The 25,421-nt window shown below is 38.8% G+C and overlaps 1 long non-coding RNA gene across 1 annotated transcript in view; it reads left to right on the top strand.

Annotated features, from left to right (window-relative positions):
* The window catches only part of LOC103459001 (uncharacterized), a 125,548-nt gene extending 100,678 nt beyond the window's left edge, over nucleotides 1-24,870 (top strand). The window contains exon 4 of the long non-coding RNA XR_532659.1: nucleotides 24,810-24,870. This is a non-coding gene — a long non-coding RNA (uncharacterized LOC103459001). The remainder of the gene's footprint in view (nucleotides 1-24,809) is intronic.
* The last annotated feature ends 551 nt before the right edge of the window (nucleotides 24,871-25,421 follow it).

Genomic DNA, 25,421 nt, shown 5'->3' on the forward strand with positions numbered 1-25,421 from the left:
ACACACGCACACACACACACGCACACGCACACACACACACACACACACACACATATGTGGCCAGCCATCATGGATGAGAGCCCAAACAGAACAGACCATTAGTGGGAGGACGGGGAATATGCCCAGTGGTCGAGCCATCTTTGCTTATCATGTAGGTGAAAACCCAATTTGCAGTTTGGTTCAATGGCTTTGAGTGCATTTTGGGACATCAATTACTTCAACTACTTGCTTAAAGGCTGTAATTGCAGTGGGACAGGAGATGATGTTTATTCATGCGGTCATGTATTGACAACCTTTTACCTGTGTGCATCTCTCATGAATATTTATCTGCCCAGAATCAATCTGCAGATTTACAGAAATTGTCAAACCCAGACTAGACTGAATTCAAAGATGCAGTCTTACTTCCATTTGTACTTTTTCTAACACTTTGTTTGTATAACTAAATCCACACTACTGAACCCACACAATCTCAATGTTCTAATTTGAAAATATTAGACACGCACTTGTGTAGTTTAGCTTTCATTTTTGTGGCAGGATCTGTAAGGATTATCAGAAAAATAATCCATCTCCGAGAGGGGGGTGGAGGGGAAGTCGATGCTTTTAACAGATCAACACGCATCAAGTTCCTTCCAAAAGCCAGCCTGCCTGTGATCCCATGCTGGGAGTGATAATGGCTGGACATGGTCCTGTCTCTGGGAGTCAGCTGCTCTGCTGAGCCAAACACAAGCCACTGATGGGGCCAAGGAGAGGGTGTATCCCTGTGTGGACAGTGGTCAATGGACTGGTGTTGACAGCTGAGTCGCTCATTGTTCGGGAACAAAACATTCGATCATCATGTGTGGTTTACCTCGGGTAACCTGAGCCGACTGTATTGTCCTGAAACCACTCCTCCGACTTCAAATTAGTCTGTGTGTGTGCGGGGAAGAGGAAATGTTGACAGACACGTTCCATTAACACAGCTTTGAAATAACGGCCAAAATAGCATACTTTTAGAGGTCAGTACTGCCCTCCTCAAAGATGCCGTCCAACTGAACCCTAAATTAAAAATGCAGGTCTGTTTGTAGGTGGAGGAGGGACATTTTTTCTTTTTACCTGATTTTAAACTTTCAATGTTAGAATATTGTTACCAAAGACTTCGTTAAACATTGAGTTTTGCTGAAACACTGAAAATGGACTTGTATTTCTGCAAGAATAGTGGTTAGATTTTTCAGTCAGAATTTTTTTGACCATTTTTTTTATCATTATTTTGTCTGTTTTTTTATACATTTTGACTGAACTACCTGAAATTTTAGAATTTGTTTACACAGATTAATACTTTTAAAGCTATTTTGTTGTCTAGGTGTTTTTGAAGGACAGCTATAACATGGATCTCTAATATGGTTTTTTTGCCACATTAAACTAATTTGTGGCACAATATAATGTTTATATTGATATTTTGTAAACAAACAACAACAAAAGTTTAACTAGTTTATTAAATTATGGAAATAACTCTTGAAAAAAATACTTACATTTAATGCATATGGCATTTATTACAATATATCTTGGTTCCGATTTATGTTTGCATCTCTTTACTCTTAAATAAATGATCTACATGATATTGTTACAGATATTATCACCAAGGATAGATCTGTCTTTAAACAAAAAGTGTAAAAAATAAAAAAGGCAGTATTTTAGCCATCACATTACAAGCTCAGTATTTTATTATGTTTACATCTGCTGCTAATTATACAACCCAGAAGGACAGAAGAAGGCCATCGCATGTACATTTTCTTACATTTAAGAAAAAAAAGGCGTAAGCTGTGCTGCACATTTTGCATCTGGCGTTTGGCGCACTTCGTGTCAGCTGGTAAGTGGAGGCAAACATTCTGTGGCCAACTGTTATTTCCATCAGCCTCCTTTCTTTCTCCGAACAAGTGATGTGCAACTCCTTGGAGAGGCCAGAGCGGTTAAGGATCACTGCCAGGGAAATTGCTTTGCTCAGGTTGCCAGAAAACGGGCGTTTCATCTTCTGAACAGGGGAAGCAGCACAACTCACCACGGAAAGCAGATCAAAAGCTCAGGATCCAGTAAGGTGACAATAAAACTTTCTCAGAACAACACAGCTGACTCAGAAATCTGACTCAGGATCCTTAGAAGAAGGTATGAAAAATATCTTTAAAATTCAGAATCGAAACACATGCAGCCAAGGCTCTGTAATGGTTTTGGATTGTAAGCAGAGAAATTTAGACATGAGGCGCACATGAAGGAAAATCTGGAGAGAAATTTAGGAAGGGCTAGGGGAGTTCCCACCAGATGTGGAAGCATTAATTACTCCTAATCAAAGTCTGTGCCAGTCTGGTGACATGTGGGAGAAGCTCAAGGTCGTTATTCGAACACTCATGCCCCCAAGAACAAATGCCGTTGCTTGCGTTTTGTGTCTGAGCCCACCGCCCCAGAAGTATTTGAAGGTGCTATGCAGAGATGCTGTTTCAAAAGCATGAAATTCACGTCAAGCTTAAAACAAACTGCTTATGAGAAATGTGTCATTATGCCTGATGTCACAGCGATTTAAGAGAAAATATTGTGCAAAGTGCAGGGATGTGTAGATGTAGATCCCACAAGATGGAAAAATGGGTGAAAAAATAAAAAAAATAAACAAATTAAAAAGATAAGTGGTTCACAAGTGAAGTAAGTGAAGCATTCAGCTGTGTGAGAGTTCTTGTTTCACTCTGTTAATGGTGCCACGGGTCTGTGGAGCCAGTGTTTTTTACAGCTCTAAGGGGATTACAGGTTGTTTGTTACGGCTGGTGTCTGGGTAATGGCGATAAGGCAGACAGAGCACGTAGCACGTGTGCCAGTCGCTGCCAGGTGAGTCAAGACGACTTCAGGGGCAAAGGATGAGCAAAGTGACGCAGCTCGTTTCCTGTTGACAGTTTGTAAAAACTAATTAGTTTTTTTTTTGTTTTGTTTTTTGCTATTGGCTTGGCATTTGTTTTTAGTGATTTTTTCTGAGATTAGCTAGTCAAAACGGAACCTAGTAAATTGTTTGTTCTCTGGTGCAAAACAAAAAGTTCTGCCTAAAAACAAGAAGGAACCACATCATGTATATTTAATGTAAAATGTGCTATTTACAATTCAGGCTTTACTGTTCACCTCACTTGCATTTGCTATGTAAAAGTATTTTGCAAAAGTGTTCATATTTTATAGATTACAGATACTGGAATTAATATATTTAAGTGTGTTTCTTTCTTGACAAATAAAATCCTCTAGTACTTTCATCACTCTTAAGAGAAACGCGTTTTGCTGCATTTACACAGGCGAAGCTGATTTTTGCTAAACAATTTGAAAACCATAGTATATCGTTTCCCATTCACTTAGTAATTATGTGCTACTTCCTTTTAGTCTGTAACATAAAATCTAAAACTTGTATATATTGCAGGTTGTCTTTGTAATGTGTGAGAAATTTCAAAGCGGTATGAATACATTTGTAAGGTACTGTACCTCAGCATCGGTCAGTTAAAAAAACATTTGACTGTTTCAATTTTTGCGTTGTGTGATTAGTGTTTTACCTTCACTAGCTCAGATGAGAAGAGGGGCAGATAGATGGGGAGTGGTGGTGACCGTCATCATTACCACCCGTCTTCTCAGCTGCTCCCTGGGGGACATCGTATCATTGGGCTCTCTCCCCGTGCTAATAGCTCTGTCAGGGCTAGCAATGTACCTTTCGAAGGTAATGTTTCCCACTGCAATTTAGCTTTCCTTGTCCCAAGCCCTGCAAGAAAATTACAGGAGAGCGCTGATGTGGGGAATTTCTCCCAACAGAATCCAATTTCTTTCACCTAGACAGAATTATGAATGATTCATGCAGCACAAGTCAATCATTCCTCTGCATGCATTGAAAAGAAGCGTGTGTGTGTGTGTGTGTGTGTGTGTGTTTGGATGCACTGCACAACCAGTCGCGCAGTGTGGCCTCACAGTTTTTATGCTGAGCACACAACAAATGCTAACCAATCAAAATTGGGGTTTCAGAGGGGTTTCATCCCACTGAAACCCCTCTGAAATCTAGCAATTTGTTTTACATGTGTGCAAATGTTATCATCTTTTTAGAGCACATAAAGACTCCAGTTCATTTTCACCTCACACTGACCCTTCAGGCATGGCAGTGAGGGCTTTAAAATCTCCTCAGCTACCTCCGTTAGGCTTGACTGAGTAAAGAGGGCGAGCTCTCTTTGACTGCTCAGCCTGTGGATTACTCCTCAATATGGGATTACGCTCCAATGAATGAGTGCAGACACAATACCGGCTGCTCAGCTTTGAAATATACAATAGAGATTTAGCTATCGAGCTGAAATTCAGTATCTGCTGATCTGGTATCAGATGGCGTAGATCAGATCCTGTTTACTGCCACTCACACTTGCCTGAGTCTTCATCTTTCAAGAAACCCTCTTAACGAGATGTCACATCTCTGGGATTTACACTTCTGATGAAGGGATCTTGTCTTTATAGTGTTGGTCCCTGAATAAAATTATTTGTGGATGCTTGAAATGTTGGTTTACATTATAGTGACCAGTATGAAACTTGGATTGTCTGCTGCAGTGAAGACAAAGTTATTGTGATGTGATTTAAATGAGACAACTCTGGTATCTAATTGTTATTGCTGCCTGAGTCTAATACAAACTGAATTAGATGTTCAGAGCCGACATGTCAAAATATCACCCAAGTTGGACGTATCGCATTTCATCCAAATGGCTTTTGAACTTCAAACTTGGGTAGGATGCATCAGAGCTAAAAGTTGTAGTCTGAACAATTGTATTAATAAGGTCATCAGGGTAACTAGTAGAGCTGTTAAGGTCAAATAAGTCACTGGCTCTACCTTCATTCAGTTTAATGTTTGGGTTGTCAATGATTCAGGGTAAAGGTGAAGCTCCACCCCAAGTCTTTTGCAACCTTTAGCAAGTTTTCTTCCAGGACTGATTGCATCTTGAACAGCAGGAACTGTTTAGAAGTCGGAACTAAAAGAACTGTGTCAGATGTTTGTTAGATGTTTTGAAAACCATTTGGGCGACTGTGGCTCAGTGGATACGGCAGTTGTTTTGAAATCGGAAGATTGTGGCTTTGATTCAAGCTTCTTCCTGCCACATGTTGATATGCCCCTGGGAAAGGGACTTAACTCCAAGTTGCCTCCTGATCTGCACATTAGTGGTTGCAGTTCAATGAACGTGGATCTCTGGTCAGAAAGGCTCTATGTAAATTCAGTCAATTTATTATTCTGCATCCATCTCAGAATTGCCTTTTACCTTGTTTTCTGCATAAAATTCTGTGAAGTTTGTGGTTGTAATAGGACAAAAATATAAAAAGTTTGAGGAGTTATTTTATTTCTGTTAATCTTGGTTTCATTCTTGGTCATAGCATTTAAAGTAAAGGTATTTTGCCAAACATACATTCTCCAAGCTCTATAAGAGAACAGCATGGATTTTTGTTTGTGTACATGCTCAGAACATTGCTGAAAGCATTACGACGCAACTCAGTCTTCACTGAGGCTATGCAAGTGGTGGCCTTAACTGTGAAGCTTGTTTGCTCAAATCTAAACATATTTTTGAAACCTGGGTGTATATTTTTCACCATTTTAAAAGGTCCTATTTATAAAAGAACTATATAGAGTCTTTAAACCTGCACAGTGACAGGCTTATACATTATCTATGGTTGTCAATTTATCAGAGAAAGCTGAGCACGTTCCACCACTTTCTTTGTGCTGTCTGAGATGAAATGGATATTGATCATTCCCTCACATTTTGCGTTCAACTGGTGCATTTGACAAAATGTTGATGCTCCTTTTAAGTGAACTGCTGACTGCCGCTCTCTACTTGAGATAAAATGGGAAAAGAAATGGTGTCAGTAAAAATCGTTGCTCTTCTTTCTGCCTGAACATAAACCATAAGGTAAATGTGACAATGCTACTGCCTCGCATGCTGCATGTGTATGACAAACATTCATTTTTATCACGAAAAGCACGAATGTTTCAAAGGACTGGAGATTTGGTGTTCAATTATTCAGGACGTAGGTACAGATCTGAAGGTGAAAAGTCATGTGTGTGTAACTCTGTGACCAGGAAATAATGAGAGAGCAAAGTGGGTCAAGGACAGAGATTTCGAATATGGGTCAACTGTCAGATATCACAGAGGACTTGCTAGAAATCGTTGATCGTGTGGTTAAATAGTTGGAGTGCTTTCCTGTCTGTCTTCTTTCATGTATTCATTTTTCAGCCCCTGCTGCTGTCTTAATCTTGGATCTAAATGTAGTTCTCTGCAGTTTATGACCCACACTCCTCATGCTCCTTCATCCTTTTAACCACTTCAGCGGATTTCAGATGCATCTGGACTTTATTACTCATGATATGCCCTTTCAAGAAGATGGAGGGGGGGGAAAAAAGACAATCCATTAATTGTGTGTGTAAAAAATAATGAGGAGGAGCCGAGTTATTGGTCCAGGAAGGTTCGGAGCCTCCTTGGAAGTATCCATGTTTAAAGCCGAATATAAAGGATTTTGTGGGGCAACTTAAAATCTAATAATTCTGAGAGAACGAACATCTGCCTCCCGAATATTCAGCAAATTAAATCAGATTTGATCTCTTTTTATTTCTATGGTCAAAGAATACAAAGCCTCATTTGTTGCTTTGCAAGAATATTCATACCCCTTAAATATTTTCACATTTTGTCTGAATTTATTCCCATTTCATGTGAAAGACCAACACAAAAGAGTGCAAAGTGATATAAAGTCACACACTGTTTGTTTTTACAAATAAAAATGTGCAACATGCATAGTATGCTTTTGTACTCACTCTTCTACTCTGATATGAATTGTATTGTGATGGCGCAGCCCCAACCCGCCCCCTGAGAGCAAAACACACACCCATACACGCAAACGCACACATAAATTAAATTACATGTCCCGATCTTTATGACAGCTGGATTGCCCTACACACTCGCCTCTCTCCGTTTGTAGTCTGCACATTGCAGGCCTCAATGCTCAATCCCATTTTTTTTGTGAAATCCGATTGTTTTTGCACAGTCGATCACATTTCCAAATAGCTTTCATGTGATCTTTTGTGTGAACGACAAACAACCTAAAAATGTCCCGCGTGCACAGTGGAGGACGCAGCAACGTCACACGTAGCGAGCATGCTCAGTGTTGATGGGAGTAAACACGGACGGTAATGGAGGAGCATGTCTTGTCATTTTGAAGTTGGTCTCCAGCACATTAACAACTCAATCTGCATTACCGTCTGCCATGATTCTTGTTTTTATTGTCACTTCTGCGTATCAGGATGCAGAGGAGTGAGGAACACGTTGTGTGTCGTACAGACATAAGTCGCATTTGAAAAGATCAGATACATATTTCATCTGGGACAGCATATCCAGGTGGCCTGGATTGCATTTGTAAAAATCCGATCGGTGTTGTTCAGACTCATAAACAAATATAAGGGCAAAAAAAAAAAAAAATCTCATTTGAGTTACTTCAGGCTGCAGTGTGAACGTAGCATTAGAGACGCTCGTACACATTTTACTCACATTTACATTTAACCAAACAGACCTGTGTGGTCTGCTTTACTTATAAAGAAGTGAAGTATTCCTCTGTCAACAATTTTGATTGTAAATAGTTTTATTTGAAAACAGCATCTTGAAAATGGAAGTAGGAACTTAATATTAATTGTGTTATCAGTGTTTTTTTATGAAGTAGAATTCATGATTAATTGCTGGTTAGTCTGATTGTGGGGTTAATGTTTTCTAAGGAAAGCCCCTGACCCTGCTGGAGTTAGTCTGGACTGGTTCCAGAGGACATCACATTGATGCGCAGCACTCTCAAGAAAAATACTCCGGCATGGGAGTCGTAAATATTCAATTGTCCAACTGACACTAGGGAACTGATTAGAGTTGATGGGGATAAATGGAGCTGAATGCAGGACAATCCTAGTGGAAAAACTGTTGGAGAGCAGAAAACTTGAGGCTGGTGAAGAGCTTCACCGAAAGATCTAATCTCAGCAGAGAGGGGGTTCTACAAGTTCCTCACTTATGGGGGTTGGATACACTCCACATTTTTCACATTTTCATTTGTGAACAACTATGCAGTAATTTCTCTTAGCCTATCCTGTAATATCTCTGCAAATACAGTAAACAAACATTTTAAGTTGATTAAAACAAAATGTTAAAAAAAAAATGTTTTGAAGGCACTATAATACAAGATAATTTCCAGCTTTGCTCCATTGGTTTCACTCTGCAGCGCCCGACTTCTCTGTATTTGTCTCTTCCTCTTGCTCCAGTTCCACTCTTGCGGTTCTCTTGCATCATCAACTAAATCCTCATTATCACATCACAATGCAACTTTTATGAAGTCTAGGAATCTAATTGCATATTTTGTTTGTTTAATAAGCCTACCGGCTGAAGCAACAAAGGCAGAGATAGATTATAAGAAGTATTCCGCACTGATGCAAAAATGTTACAGACGAGTGATCTGTTATATGTTTGTATCATCTTTGATTTTTATCAAAGTTCCAATTTTGCTGTCTGTGAACAGAGAAGCTCAAAAGGAGCACAGCATGTTTTAAGATTTGGCTTTGCAGAAAGTGAAGGTAACAGCTGTGACACTCGTCTGCCAAACAACCTTATTTAAACACCTATAAAGTGCAAAGAAGCATGCCAGCAGAATTAGCTCATCGTAGCAGCATTTTTTTGAAGCCATTGTTTATCTAACAAAAGCAATTCCAACCATCTTCTGGAATACATGCATAAGAAATCAGCTGAAATGCTGACATTTCAAATTATTTCTACACTTTTTTATTGAGAGACACAGTGTTGTCTGATGTAATGAGTACTAATATTTTCCTTTGTAAGGATTTTGCTTTGCTTATGTTGTTTTTCATATACACTGAATCCCCCAAAGGCCTCCTGGGAAGCAGTATGGATGCTCAGTGATTTTTTCTAGTGAAATAATGTGAAATTGAATTGCTTTGGAACTGAATCGAATATACAAATTAAGGCAAACAGTATTTTCAAAGAAGGGTCTAAATCCGAGATTCCTCCAACTGGCTGTCGGTTCATTTAATTTCTAAGAATTGGATTTGAAAATAGTATTCATATCTGCAGAATTGAATCTATGGCATCTGGGAAGACTTTGTGTGACAGTCGGGTTTCCCTAGGTTGTCCCGCGTAAAGGCAGAAAGGCAGTATATCAAATCAGTTTGTTTTCCTGCAAGCCTAAGAAACAGATTGCCATTTGTTTTTTTTTTGTTTTTTTATCCATCTGGCAGTAAAAGAAAATCGGCCTGTGAAGCACATTAAAGCATAACAGCTTAAATTTCCTGTACAGTAATGATGTTGTACATGAGCACCTCGGGCGCAGCTTAACTTCAGCCCAGACAGAGAAGGTTGAGTTTAAGCTCATCACCCAGTTGTTGATATTAATGAGTGGAGGATGACTTCATCTGTCATCCTCCATTTTGTGTGTGTCACCTTCCATCCATAAAACAATCAGTCAGGTACACTTGTAGGGCAGTGGGTTCTACCCACGCAGTGGCAGTGTGTGTGCTTTTTTTATTTTAAATGGCTTCCCATTATTCATTTCCACACATTAACACATTATTTCTCCCACTGACACACTACCCCATTTATTTCAGATTAATACTGAAAACGCTACAGGTCAGAGTGATGTGTGGACTGCCAATGAGGCACTCAGCAAGAGGCGCTTTGTACTGACAAGACAGTTGTCTCCACCCGGTGGCCGCTTTTAGAAATTGAAAGCACGCGTTTGACAAAAATACATTTTGAATGTGAATATTGTTTCTATACTGTTGCATAATTAAACTGCAGTTAGCTGTCAGTGCCACTTCTTATATTCGCTCTCTTCCTCCCTTCTTCTCTGTCTTCTGGCCTTCCTTTGTTTCCCTCCCTTGATGTCTGAGTCCTATTCCTTCAAGCCACTCGGGTGTGCCTAATGAACAGCATTTATCAAAGTCCTTTTCCTTTGATCAGAGCAAAGCCACTGTGCAAAGCTTTCCTCTCCCCACTGTAATGCGACTGTGGACACTCCCTGTAAAAGTCGCCGCGCTCACAGGTCCCGTTTCCTCAAACAAAACAAGGATTTGCTTTCGCACAAGTCATTAGACGAAGTGGCCCCTGCTTGTAATGAGCTTTCTTCAGTGTGGAGCTTGTTACTGTGTGATGGATTGCATCTCCATATCGCTGGCTGTGTGAGGTGCATCAAGGTCCTAAAACAAATATGTACAGAATAGGTCACAGCAACTTTGAGTTTCAGCGTGGTTTTGTCTTACCTAATGAGATCTGTTGCATAAAATATCCACCTGCCTGTTGACGTCGTGTTCAATGCTGTTGTCCAAGGAGCAATTTAGACCAATTGCTGTGCCATCCACAGATCTTTCAAGAAGTGCAATATGAGATAGAAGAAAATATTCCTGTAGCCCAGTGCAATTGAAATAAAACACTGAACCTTGATTGTAGACTAACTCTTATATAAACCATCAAACATGTCCAACGTGATCACTAATCAAGCTGCAAAGAAACAGCGTTAGAAGTGGAACAGGTAGAAAGTGTTTGGTTCCAGTTGAATTCTCTTGGCTGTATTATTTTTTACTGTTTTACATATTTTTGTTGGCCTAAGAACTTTTTGATTTTGACATGTGTAGGTATATTCTCTATTTCCATTTTCTGTTCTATATGTTTTATGTTGCCTTTTTAACTTTAACATACTGCATTCCTGTTTCCAATTAGTTTTTCTTTCTGCTTCTGAGTCTCAACCACTTTCTATTTTATTATTATGACATAATACACACAGTTTTGCACTCCACTTATCAGCGAAAGGGCGGCAGATCAATATGGAAACAGACATCCCTTTCCTCAATGACACTTTTTAACTCATTTTGGGGGATCCTGAAATATTCCCAGGTTAGGACGGATATATAGTCCCTCCAACAAGTTCTGAGTTTGCCGTATGGACTCGTCTCAATTAGATATGCCTTTCAATCCTCCAAATGGGAAGTCCTTAGGATTCATCCTTTGTCAGATTCCTTAGCTGTCTCAGTTGATGCCTTATGTAGCAGAAGAGGGGCTCACCTAAGTCACAGTGGATTAGGCTGGAATCTTGTTCTTTTGGTCAAGACCATAGCCGAGGGTTGTGAATGTCGAATTTAATCTGTAACACCGGTCTCAAACTGCATTCCATGAGGGTCAGAGGCCTGCAACTTTTAGATGTGTCCCATGTCCCACACACTTGAACAGCGAAACTGCCTCAATAGCATGCAGTCAAGCTCTTTTTGATAATGAACTAATATTGGAGCCAGTTGAGCTGAAGCAGAGAGACATCTAAAGGTTTCAGGAGACTGAAGACAGGAGTTTGAGACCACGGATGTAGAGATTAGTTGTGTGGCTCGGGTCTGTCTTCACTCCTACAGGTGCCACAACAAATCAAAGCAGTCTCTGTATTATTGCAAATGAGGCCCCACTCCCAAACCAAACACTCATTTGTCTATGACTACAACTTAAAATTATCTCTGTGAATCTCTCTTTTAAAGTAAGCACCTTGTTTTCTCTATAAATATAAATGCACCTTTGCTTCTATGTGATGTATTTGTACTTCTGACAGAAAGCATAATTCACTTTTGTCACATTTTTACAGAGCATAAACGCTGTTTACAAAGAGAAAATTGTAGATATTGCATTCTGCGTGTGAGCTAGCATAGCATCTAAAGTCTGCATGTGTTCTTAAAGCACATAAACATTGAGGTCTGCTTAATGACTCCTTGCTCTTCCAAACCATGTTTCTAAAGGGTAAAAACATAAATCCAGATTTTTTTTTTTTATTGCATCACATCCTAACCACAATGAAGCTGACAATATATTCAACAAAAAACCCTGGGCAGGCCCCTTTAGCAGCCCCGCCTGTTACTGTGATGGAACAAGCCATTAAAATCATAAATAGAAAGGTACTAATGAAATATCAATTAGGCCATAAGAGAAGGCCAGCACTGAGTTTATGAGGATGGAGCTCATTAAGAGGACTACAGGCGAAGCTGGAAGATCATTTTGTAATACTCCACTGATAATCCAATTAGTCTGCAATAGATTTCTTCTGCTGGAGAAATCTTAGTGGAGTAAAGTTTCACTGCACAGCAGGCACATAAATCTCAGTGGCTCTTTTAAAGATGAATAATGATGATGTAATGGATGGGGAATAGAATCATAATTATTACTTAATAATCATATATTTTAAGTGGCTAATATCAGTGTTATCTTCAGAAACTGCCCATTGTCACAATCTCCATTTTTTTTTTTCTTTGATTCAACATATTTAGTTTTCACTCTTTAATAAGACAGAAATTGGATAGTGTTGACTTTGGAAATAATAATCTCTGCAATTTTTAGTATTAAGGTACTTGGCTCAGCAGACAATATGAAGACATCAATTTTTTATCAGGCCCTGTTTCCCCCCTCACTCACTGACCTTCAGTCCGTGAAAATTCAGCTCAATAATTCAGCACACTCTGCATTTTTGTCCCTGAAGACATACAGTACAGCCCAACGAACAAACACACACACATGTACACCCCCACACACACACACCTGGCGCATTGAATCATGCTATATGGATTTTAATTGGAAAGAGAACTGACTTGTATTATATTTGCCCACATTTAGTTTTAGATCAAATAGATTTTATTTTCTATAATTTTACCATTTATCCCTCTGTTTGACTGAGATACCAGTAATTATATGTACATTAATCCAAACACCTTTTTTATTTTTATCTCAATTCCAAGAGCAGGAATTTGATTTGATTGATTGGTACATAGCACATGCTTTCTTTCCTTTTTGTTTTACTAGAGGGAAAGCCAGACAGTAGCCATGGCCTGCAACAATAGGGCTCCAGTTTGTTCCTGAAAATAACGTTGTGAATTTGGCTACTAGAAGCCTAAAAACCCATGCAATCATCAATATCATTATCAGAGCTCTGTCTGTTTTTTATAGGCATATATAATTTTAGCAAGTCTTGCAGATGTAAAAACAATAAAAGTTCACCTGACTTCATGTTGGACATGAAATGGTTTATCACCTTACTCCTTTTCCATTCACAGTGCACGAGAGAACCAGTCGTGGCTCAGAAATAAAAGATAGCAATGTTTTATGGTGAATTGGGCAGCAAACGCATTAAGACATTGCAAAACTCAACCATGCCTGCCTCAACCTAATAATGCATTTTTTTATTATCTCAACCTGATGTTTGCAACTCATCCAGCTCACTCTGACAATTTCCCAATAGCAACACCTGAACAATCATGGGTGGTAAAGCAAAAAAATAACCTTTACAATAATGTTTGGTGGGCTGAGTTTTTTTTTCCGTAATACTAGGCCACTGGTTTTCGAGCTATTGTACAAATACCATAGCACCTATCTTTGGTGGCACTTGAGAAATTTTGAAATTACAATTTAAAAAGGTAAGTATAAAGAAGCTGAGTTGTTCATTTGCACTTGCTTATGATTCAATAAAAAGGTTACTTTCATTTATTTCATTTCTTTGACAAAAAAAAATGAGTGGAACACTAAATATGTTTAATGTCAAGTGTTGCTGTTTTAACGTTGGAGCCTTTTTACATTTTTCTACCATTATTGCCAAAGTACAATGCTTGTCGCTGTGGAGCAAACATGATATATTTACAGAGTGAGACCCTGTTAATAAAACACAACTGAAATGCAGTGTTTACAGAACAAGTCTGGAGTGGAATGTGTTGCGGTTCAAATTCACAGTATTTAAATATTTCTGTCGTTTGCACGCGCAGGTGCCGATTCATTTTGCATTGAACAATCCTCGTCTGTGTCTGTTTCCAGTTTAATTTCACACCTGACTGTCTCAGACATAAGTGTAGCAGTCTACTTCGTCTCCCACCTAATCTATCACAGGCCCTGCGTTTCATTTCACGTACGCAGCAAGCTCTCACCCCGTCAGTCCAATCTGATTCTTCCATGACCTACTGCAACAACACCCATTACTGCAGTGGCTGAGAAAATGATGTGAGATGTGAAGATCGACCTGAGAATTGGTCGCTCTTCCCTTACAAGTCCTCTTGGAGTAATGTAGAGTCTCATTGTCTGCAATCTTCTGAAAATATCTTCACGGAGACATGATCTACGTCTTTAAACCAAGATGTTCGGAGGAGATGTTGAGCTTAATGCGTCTGCTGTATGCAAACCACCAGCTACTGTAAAATTCATTAAATACATGCCTGTGGGTATACCTAACTTTATATGTATTTATAATATATTATGATGCATTAATCTGTTTGTGATGTGTTTACATTCAATTATTTGGTTTCCACTGATTTATGTTTTCCCTAAAAGAGATTATATGTTTTGAATGTTATTACATAATATATACTATGTCCACACAGTAAATATTCTTTTATTTTATTTAAATGCTTGCCAACATCCTTACTTGGAGCACAGTCCAGTGCTGTTGTTTCTTCTATGAAACAACAGCATTATGCATGATTTTGTGCATGATTTTTGGTATAAAATGACATCATATTTTTGAGGGTCTGAATTCTAAGTGACCAAAACCCAGCACCAAATGTACTCTCTGTGCATTCGTCTTTTTTCAAATCACACATCTAATTAATTTTGCACAGTGATTCCAATATTGCTTATTCAAAATAATGTCAACTCCAAATCTGAGAGCCTGCCTGGTTCAGTCAGGTCTTTCCAAACTTGCTCATTCATGCATTTATGGACCTTGCTTTATGCACTGGTGCACATTTCTGTTGGAACAGGAAGGGACCACCTCCGAAGGGTTCCCACAGAGTGAGAAGCATGAAATTGTCCAAAATGACTTGGTTTGCTGAAGCATTGTGGGTTAATTTCACTGGAACTAAGAGATGGAGCCCAACTCCTGAAAATTGGCATTGCACTAAAATCCTCTCTGCACTAAACTTTGCACTTCACAGAATGCTGTCAGGAAAGTGCTTTTCATCAGGTGGCTGCAAAACCAAGACTCCTCTAGTAGATTTCAAAACGGAAAAGTGTGATTCATCACTCCAGAGGACAAGTCTCCAAGCTTCTAGTGTTTCTGGGAGCATGCTTACCACCATGGCATCCAGCATTATGCTTTGCATTTGGTGCTCAGTCTATAAATCCCATTCCATACAGCTTTCTTTGCACTGTTTTGGAGATAAATTTGAAGATCATGTGAGGTTTGAATGTCTGTTTCTGCAGATTCTGCAGAAAGTTTGTGACCTCTGTGTCCTGTGTGCCTCAGCACCTACTGACTCTTCTCTGGGATTCTCTGTGACCTACTACTTCTTTTTGGCTGAGGTGTCATCCTTCCCAGAAAGAATTTCATCACTGGACTTATTGCAAAGCTGGCACCCTGTCATGGCACCACACTGGAAATCATGGAGCTCCTGAAAGCAACACTTTTTTCTTTTCTCAAATGTTGCTAGAAGCAGTCTGCAAGGTTATCCGAGGCATTTTTTTTTTACCCCCCATGACAAAAGGCACATTTCCACAATCATACTGGGCATGTAGTTGACATAATCACAGGCAGCATAATGTACAACTGCCTTCAGAAGTTTTGTCAGTATTTGATCATTAAAAAATGACTTGACACATAATCTGTAATTCAAACAACAATTAAATGTGTTCTTACAATAACACATACTGTATGTCTGAAAAAGCGGAGAGATTTCAAAGCCTTTGCGTGACTAGAAGCAACTTTTGAATTTCTGTCTGGAGAGTAACAGACATTTGAAAGGTCTATGACTTATACAGCAGCTGTATGAGTCTGATACTTGGTAAATATTGCTTGTAAAAAGTGACTGAATTCTCTTCCTACATGTTTTAGGTTCAACTGAAAGAACCTTTGCTGTCAATGATATGTAGGATAACTGTTTGCATTTTTGGTTGTGTTATCTGTTTGATCTGTATGTTCATATACATTTGTGACATTTCTTGTAGAAAGCAACGTCATCATATATTTAGTTTCTTTCTATCATTTCTTTAAATAATTGTGAAGTAGTATTTATTCAAAGACAAAAAAAAGCTTTAATAATTGAATCTCTGCAAAAGACTTCTGGCATTACATTTAGTGTGATTGCCATTCCCTGTAAAGGTTTTTAGGGCTTTTAGGCTCATTTCCATCTGGACATGGACTCAGTCAATACCAATTTAGGCTTTATCAATAATTCAATCTTGGCTGATGATTGCTTCTCATTCAGGCTTTCCATGTGATATGGAATTGTGAATAGTTGGCATTACTACCTTTAGAAGATGTTATTGCCATTCAGTCCATTCAGACTTCCACAGTGTGAAAGCGTCAAAGTTTTGCTCTCATAAAACACAACCTCTGTAATTCTGGGAAACTTCAGGAGTGTGTTGTTTAACCATCATCACTGTGTGCTGCTGATCAGCTGCCTCAGAGGGGACTCTTACTGATCTCCGTCATTTATAAGACAACACATTTTCTGTTTGGAAATGTTTCTTGTGAAACAGATGGTCATTTTGTGAAAACTAAAACATAAAGGAGCAACACTTATCGCTCTTGTTAAGCAGGACACAGCAAACAAATAACTGAATAGCAGACTTAGGTTTTTTTTTTTGGTCTAATGACAAATAAAACGTATCGGCAAACTGACAGATCCTGGTAGCAGGAAGCAATCAAGCATCAATGTTTTATCTACTTTTTCAGTTTCCTTCAAGGTCTAATCTTTGCCTTTGTGTAATGGCTGCTGGAAAACAAATATGTATAAGGAAAGAGAAGCAGGGAGATGGTACAGTAAAATGTTGGAAATACAGCATTGGTGGAAAAATTAGTGAGCTTCACTTTTGCTAATCCGTCTTTCATGATGGTGTATATCAATGCATGATGACAAGAGTTTCCTGTGCAGTTGGCCCTCAGTATTTGCAGTATTAGGGACCACAAGCCCCTGCAGAATAGCTAAAACTCCTAATATTTGAGATCTCCTCTAAAGATGCTTATAACTGACGACTGTATGAATTGAATCCAAATATTCCTTAATATACACATTGGAAATAATCTTGGCACTACTACAAAAAATTATCATCAGCAGTCTTCCGTAGCCCTGCTGTAGGGGGTACAGCCAATCAGGAAATTTATTCGCCTGAATTGACCAGAGAAGCAAGCTTGTATCAACTTTCTCCACTTTTCCTGAGGCAGATCAAAATTGTATCTATATTGGTGTAATGACCAAAAAGACCCCAACCTTTTTGCAAAGCATCAGGACAATGTTTTATACCTATTACCTTTTGAGGGGCCCAATGAAAAAACAGAAACCAAGAATAAATGAGAGAGAATCATGAACAGTCACCAATATTCTAAAAAAATTATGAGTTTTGTTTTAATAAATTGTTTACAACATTGCTGTATCTACTACTCTTTACATTCTTTCGTGATGAGTTAATTTTTTTCATCTGTTAAAGAAAAATAAAGAAAACAAAGCTGTGCATTTGGTAATGCTTTTAATTTGGGTTTTATCAACCATAGGATAAAATCTTATTGTTACCTACTTCCACTTTCTGCATTTGCGTTAAGAATGAATGTATGCATAAAATCTTAACACCGTACAGCAATAACAGTTAATTTTACACCAGTAACGAAGCCAACCTTCAGCGGTAGTAGAGGGGGGGGGGTTGATTGCTTTGCTGAGGTCTCCTGATCATCCCTCTGGACCGTAGCCAGTCTGACAATAGCAGACCTCTTCATCATTTAGAAAATGACTTTAAATCTCATTGCGATCCAGAGTAAGGAAAGTGTTGGCTGAAAGGCTGGAAACAATGTTATCTGAAATTGAGCCCAGGTTCGGTGCATGAAAGTTCCCACCATCAGCAGGTAGCGATGGGATTGACTCTCAGAGATAAATGAGGCTGTGTAATTATGTACCTTTATCAGTTCCAGGCAGACCTGATGTTGGAGGAAGTCATTGGGCTTGTGTCCTTGTCATATTTCCGAGAAAGGCGGGTTGGCCAGAAGGTGCCTTGGTGGCCCTCTGGCACCGTGGCAGGAGAGGTGTCTTTTTAGGGTAGTTATGCTTTTTATAGAGCATTAAATCACTGATGCATGCTAGATGAGGCAGTTTAATGACACTGGAGGTTACACTGGTCTCCTTCACACTACTAAACCACACGAGAGCTACTTCTTTATGGCATCTTGTACTATATATATTTTTCCTGCATGCAGGAAATACACTTAATTTCTAGGCATGATGTACTGCTGTTTTCAAGCCGCACGCACTCACTCACATGTATACAGATAAACATGAGCATCGCATTGGTTGTACCTCTGTGCCTCAGTGTAGCTTTGGCCTGACAAAAAAGGCATTTCAGCTGATTAAACCCTTTACCACGGGACTCATGTTCGTGGTTACTGACACACAGGAAGTTCCCATCATGTAGCATGCATTTCATATGAACTGACAGCAACACTCTTAAGAGTTTGGAAGAGTATTTAGGCCACTGAGCCACCCCAGTTGTCAGCAGAAGAGAAGTACCTCACAGCACACTTTGCTGAAAACTGAGTGTATAATGGCAAGCACATATAAGATAAAGCAGAAGTGATGTGGAATAGTCAGGTTTGACTTGTTTCTTAAAAAAATAAATCATTACAAACTGTGGGTTGCTATGGTTCACATTTATTTTTATCTGTCTTGAATTATAGATACATACAGAAAGCAGTGTATTGAGATCAGTGACTGACTAGTTAAAAACTGAGAAGGTAATCATTTGATCACTGAATGCAACATACTGAGTTCATACATGAAACCACAACTAGCATGTGCAATATTTCAGGAGGTATGTCTTAAATTAGAAAAAGAAAAAAAATGGCAACAAAAGCAGAGATACATTCAATCCAGATTCAGTTTTCATCTAATCCTGCAAACCGGATGGGTTTTAACTTCTGCAAAGAAGTACTTCTCAAATTACCAACAGATTTTGAAAAACAAAACCATTCTCCTGGGTAGATAAGCTCCGTAATAACCCCAGTTGATTCCCGAGTATCAGCTGAGTGCTTAGACACCATTGAGATGAGCAAAAGCATGATTAGACAATGAGGAACTCGTCTTTTTCATAACTCGTTTTAGGGTCGCTTTCCGTCCCAGCTCGTCTTTGAGATAATGTCCTATTTAATTAGAAATTGGAGATATCACATTGTTTTTTAATGAGAGAAACCCTTTAGCCGAGTATATGAGGCATCTGAGAATCATGCACAAGAAAGATAAATGCATCCAAGGACGTGAGGGAATCGCACAAAATGCATTTTCACTCAACTGCTCTTTATTTCCAATTCTCTATTCTCAAAATGCTTTCTTCAAATATGCTTTAACATGTACATGGGGACCACTAAGTGCAATTTCCTGTCACAGATGTGTGAAAACCTAAGATTCAACCAATCCCTACCTACTTTATTATTTCTTCCATTATCTTCCTATGTCTGACACAAACACTTGCATACAATAATGTTCTATTTTGTACTTTTCCCCCCGTTTAACTCAATGATTTCTGTGCCAACCTGCAGGGTAACGATGAAATCAAAATGCATTTGCTTGGAGAGAACAAGCGCTGAGCCATGAAAGCCGCTTCCTGTAGCTTTTCAGCAGGTTACTAATTCCTCCATCACCTCTGTTGCACACTGAGCGACTTTGACCTTTTACTCCGTCATCGTCATGAGGTGTGAAAATTTCAAAATACGCACCTTTATGAAGTAAAAGGTTTCTTAGTAATGAAAGAAATATATATATTCTTTGTGCTCTGCCCTTGTAGAGCACAAACCACCATCCATGGGCTCAATGACACATGAATCCAGTGTCCATGTGTTTCAGACCAGTTGTTGACTTGTTGGCTAGCACAGCACAAGGTAATACATGATACATTTGTAAAGGAATAATTTACATAATAAAATATTTTGTATAAAAGTGAGATGTACATTGTAAAAGGAAAATTATGCATGGACTTGTGACTTGGACTTTTAGGCACAAGCACTTGTATGAAGAGATAGTTAAGACAATGGTACATTTAAAGATTGCATGCATTTAGAATTATTTATGCTGATATCCGTCATGTTAAGATTAGGTGACATATTTGTGCAACACTGTATTAAGTAAAATTCTACTTTTGCCTCCATCTTGCTTCATTTGATTCTAGTTTGGGTTTGCTGTTGTAACATTTGAACAGATAAGCGTTGTGACTGTTTACTAAGGATATCACCATTTTAGATCGAGGAGGATTAAAACAAGCCAAAGCAGAGACTGAGAGTTTTTATAAGTTACATCTTATGTAAGTTTTCTCCTCTTGTCAAGATGCATATTTTGATATCCCCATTTTATAAGGAATCTCTATTTAGTGATTGCACTTTTTGATTGTCAAAGACGGTGATATTGAGGCAGGCACATGAAAGTACCAAATAGCAGAAGGTTATACATATGCTGAATTTTGGTCTCTACATCTACAAAAAAGAGTTTTTTTATTTATGGAAGTTTTGAAAAACTGCGTATGTAATCGGTTCCTAACCATTAATGGTGAATTGATAAACAGTTAGCTGGTTTGTGTATTTAAATGGTTAACATCTTAGCGCATTTATTAAACTGAGAGCATTCTGAACAAACTCCGAATAGCTTTAAAATTAAAAAAATAAATAAATACTTTAAGAAAAAATCAAACTGTAACGAGTGAACTGGGAAAATCAGTGAGGCTGCCAGACACTTTTCTGACTTCATTAGGGGTGTTAAACGTATGCTGCAATGATAATTACAGTTGACAAAAAAGTGGCGCTTTCTGGCATCATAAATGTGCAAAAACAGCAAGCCAGTATTTATTTTTTGAAGATCATATTTGAGTATCTACAGTTGTAGCAGACATTATAGAGGCAAAGCCTTTTTAATCAGGTATCTGTTACATTAGCAAATACGAGCAAAACCCCAAGGCGAATTTCTGAGGTTGTATACACTGAAGTATCTTCCTCTCTGGCCTAAATGTGAAGGTAAGTGTTGTGAATTAATGGTGCTGGAGGTGACAGCCTGAAAGAATAAAAGTGTTTAAACCCAAAGTACTACCAGAGCTCGCTTTAGTGAGATATTGACGCTGTTGTCATAATGCAAGACTTCTGTCAGGACGTCTGAATGCTGGCTGCTAATAGGAAGTGAGCTATTATCAGCGCATGTGCCCCGCAGGCTCTAAAACGTCAATGACAGCATTGTGACTTGAATAAGAAATGTCCTACAAGGAGCATGGTTTGAGCCATCAAACTGTGATCACTTGTGGTTGCAGGCAGTGAATGGATAATGCAGGGCAGCAGCTCCTGACAAGGTGCTGACGGATGCCCAGCTTAGCACCACAACACATCTCAGTGATTTGTCACCTCACTGACGTCCCTGTGTCCCTGCTCAACCTGGGAAAGACATATGACTGATGCATGTCTCGGAAAGAGTAATAACAGGTAATTCAACACGGTTATTAGAACCGAATCACGAACCAGGTCGCTCGGCACTGGACGAGCTTCATTCAGGCTATTCTGAAATGTCTTTACTAATGTTGACTTCACATGCTGTTCAGGATTTCTTTTTCTTACATTTCATTCATGTTTACAGAATGAATAGTGCAGCTTGAATGAAAACATGGATGGTATTCGTTTCAATCACTTTTTAAGTGCTGCTTGTATATTTTTGGAAACAAAATATTTCTAAATGTCTCTTTCTGGTGACATAAGGAAACATTTTAGAGCCTCCTTTCAACCAGTTGACTTGTTTGTGGCTAAAGGGGTGCAACAATAAATAGAGCGGGATCAGTGATGCATCCATGCAATTCTTCAAAAGTTACATATAAAAGAAACCACTTAAATAGCATTAGAGAAAACTGTAATTTTGAAGCCGTAGCATAAAGCAATGCCATTTTCTGACGCTTTTAACCGCTCCTTGAGGCAACACTCTGTGTCCCAGTAACTCATCTGCAGGCAGACTGAACTGGCATTTAACTGAGTTTGCAAACACTGAACTTAAACTGTAAAACACACACATTCCAGGGATCGCAATACTCTTTCTTCACTGGACAAGATGTAATGTTGAAAGCACCTGGAAAGTGTTTCTTCAGACTTCACTTTGACAAAACTGTGAGATCTTGTAACGCAAAATCTTAGTACAGCCCTAATAAATAATTAAAGTTGTAATAAAAGCTGTGGGTTGATTTTTTTCCTCTTAATTTTCATCTTTTCGTTGTTCTAACCTAACTAACTAGCCTCCAAGTGGGCCCGTCTCCTCCTCCACTCTGATAACTCCTTCTCCACTCACTCTGCTGTTAAGATTAGATTTGAATTTATGAAGATTGCCTCACCTGGTGCGGCGCTGTAATCTATGCCGACGTTGTATTTCACATTTAGGCCCTCATTTCCAATGCAGTCAAGAAGACCCGTATTTCACTGTGACAATGTAATCACAGGTCCACATTAAAAAGTCATTATTGTTTAAAATTGTGGGCTTGACTGGAAAAACACTAAGCTGTCGCTCCCCATTCACATGGATGTTTACCCAGGAGCAGAGGGCACTGTGATTTAAATGCACGCTTACAACCTTATTGATCACTCAGGGGCTTGAACAAAACACCACAGGGTAATATCATTGTCTTCTGGATCCACTAGTTCCTTTTGTGCTGATTAGCAATAATCTCAGTAACAAGCTTTGGTCCCGGCAGATTAGCAAAAGGATAAAAACACCAGATGTTTATTCTGAAAGCCCAGACATCCTATAATCCATCTTTGCCTGGCGGACCACAATGTGAGGATTTTAATGTAGTTTTCCCCACTTAGCTTTTTAATAATAGCTTTGTTTAACGCTTCAGGTCAGATTATGTGATGTTTGAACTAATGGATCCAATTAGTTGTGTACGTCCTGAAAGGAAAAAAAAAAAAACAACTAAAGATATTTTAAATGCTAACACCTGCTTGTTAATGTTTCCTGCTTTTTCAACTCTCAACACTCTTCTTTGCCAGTGAATTTCATCAGGTTTCAAGCTTTCATGTTAAATTCATTGCACGTGCTTGTAGTTATTTATTTAAACAAGCCCGCAAATGTCCTCGGGCGCAATATTTTGAAGTTGACGGCTCAACACATGAGAGTGGCTTTGATCTCGACAATGGAGGTCCCTCTCCATCATTCTTTTTCCCAGCAGCGAAGCCGGGATTAAGGAACTTGTAAACAAATGGATTTTCATTTTCGTCATGAAAAAAAGAAAATGGTTTTCAAGCAAATTAAACCAAACCAGCAGTTGGACCCATAGTTCCACCTCATCCTGACCTTATCAGGATGCATTCGTTGGCTGAGCCATTATCAGCCTCGCTCTCTACTCAGACTTTAATAAGCATGATTTCAGCAAGGATCAATAACTTCTTTTCATGTCTCACACCATTCACATTTTTCGACAAATCAATACAGCGAGTGGTATGCTTTTTGCTTCCCAAACACAAATGTCATCTTTCAGCTATTACTTGTTCCTGTCAAAATGTCAAAGTGGTAAAAGGCATTCTCTTCCTTTTCTTTTTCTTCCTATGAAATAAATATTGTCGATGCAGGTTAAAGACATTAAGATTGCACGTGACATTTGAAGACAAAATGTCTTGATGAAAAATGTCGCCTGAACCAACCCTGGGGCTTTCAACTTTCATCTTCAGAGAGTTTGCTCTTTAGCCCATTTCAGCCTATCACCTACATTTTTAGCATTTAGACAAACTGAACTCTTTCTTTAGACAAGATCATGTCTTAACTCACACTGGTCTATTGTTTGTGCTTCATGTGGTCTGTGTGCAGGCGTAGGTCCTGTTCTCCGAACGATATGACTGAACTCTCTACAGGTTTCCGTCCAACAGAGTTGGAACCTGATGCACCAAACAAGAATTGATCCTTGCAATAGGCTGCATTTACTAAAAAATGCCTTGTACTTTATCATGGGCTTTGTTAAGTTGTTTACTTTTTGCGAATCAGCTTACTTTGGGTAAAGCAAAGCCACTCATCATCAGAGGACTGCCCTCCACCTCTAGAGGCGTCTCAAAGCCAAAGTCAGTAAAGAAGCTCTTTATCCGTGCAGATATCACTGGTCCCATGAGCAACCGATGCTAAACCAGATGTGACATTTTTCTTTATAAAATCTTAATTGTAAACAGTGAGATTTTATGTTTATGTTGATAAACATTATCCATAAAATATCCAAAAAAGCTATTGCTCATTTAAAGGCCTCTCATTTCCTATGGAACTTGCGTGACTCCAGCCAAGGAAAATACGTGCTCTATTTGATTTTGATCAAACTGAGAGATCAGTTGGAATATGAATAGTTCTAGAATTTAAATATATACAATCATTGTAACGTTGTCTATTTAAAAGGGCCTTCTTTAAAGTCGACTGTCCTGCAGCCTTAGAAGCTCCTTTATCTACTGAAATAATTTTGAATATGAAGCCTCATCCTAGCTGTTAAACATGTAGTTTTTCCCTCAACAAAGGGACTTTGCAGTGTCAGTGAAATGCATATCCAGCCCAATTCAATGGGGATTGAAGCGGCTTTGTTCCTGAGGACGCTTTGTTTTCCTCTGGATTTATGATCATTGTGTTTTGTTGGCAGGAGCTTGTGTGATTACCGCTTACACACTGATTTATACCTTACATTTAATTATCTGAGGGGGTCTGCAGGTTTCCTCTGCCAATGCATTCCCTCTTTTGAGACTGTGTGGGGGGACAGAAGCCCCTCTGGTTTTCACCCATCATATTCTCTTCCTGTCTGCAGGACAAGACTCACTGGCGGACCCTGTGCATCCTGGCAGCGGCCAATTCACTCCCAGAGCAAAAGCAGAGAGATGTTTTAGGCATTCATACCAGGTATGGAGTCTGAAAGGAGACTTTTGGGAAATATGAAGATGGTGTCCACTACAATTCCAACTCTTGAATGATGCTTTCCAACCACCTATAAGTTATATACTGTAGTTAGTAAAGCCAGGTTATAAAAACTATTTTTGAGCTACTTCTCCAGTTTATGGAATAATTTATTTTAAATTGCCTTATGCAAGTCAGATAAGAGCTATGAACTATTGATCTCTCTGAAGTCATTAGCCGTCAGTTTTAGTACTTGAACTGTAAGATCTGCTAAATCAATTAATGCCTTTACAGTCCTTTTAATTCTGAAAGACAATAGGGTACAAATGCAAAAACTGCCAGATTCTTCAAAACGACGAGCAGCAATCTCAGAATTTATTGCATAATTTTTATGAAATTGCTGTGCAACATATGGGTTATTACATCTAAGCAAAAAAATCGGACTATTAAGTACTTGTTAAAATGCTTTATGGGGCACTAAATTCAAACAAATCTATAGACTAATACAGAAAATTGGCCGTTTTAA

Source organism: Poecilia reticulata, linkage group LG22 (assembly GCF_000633615.1).
Source record: "Poecilia reticulata strain Guanapo linkage group LG22, Guppy_female_1.0+MT, whole genome shotgun sequence".
Taxonomy (NCBI): domain Eukaryota; kingdom Metazoa; phylum Chordata; class Actinopteri; order Cyprinodontiformes; family Poeciliidae; genus Poecilia; species Poecilia reticulata.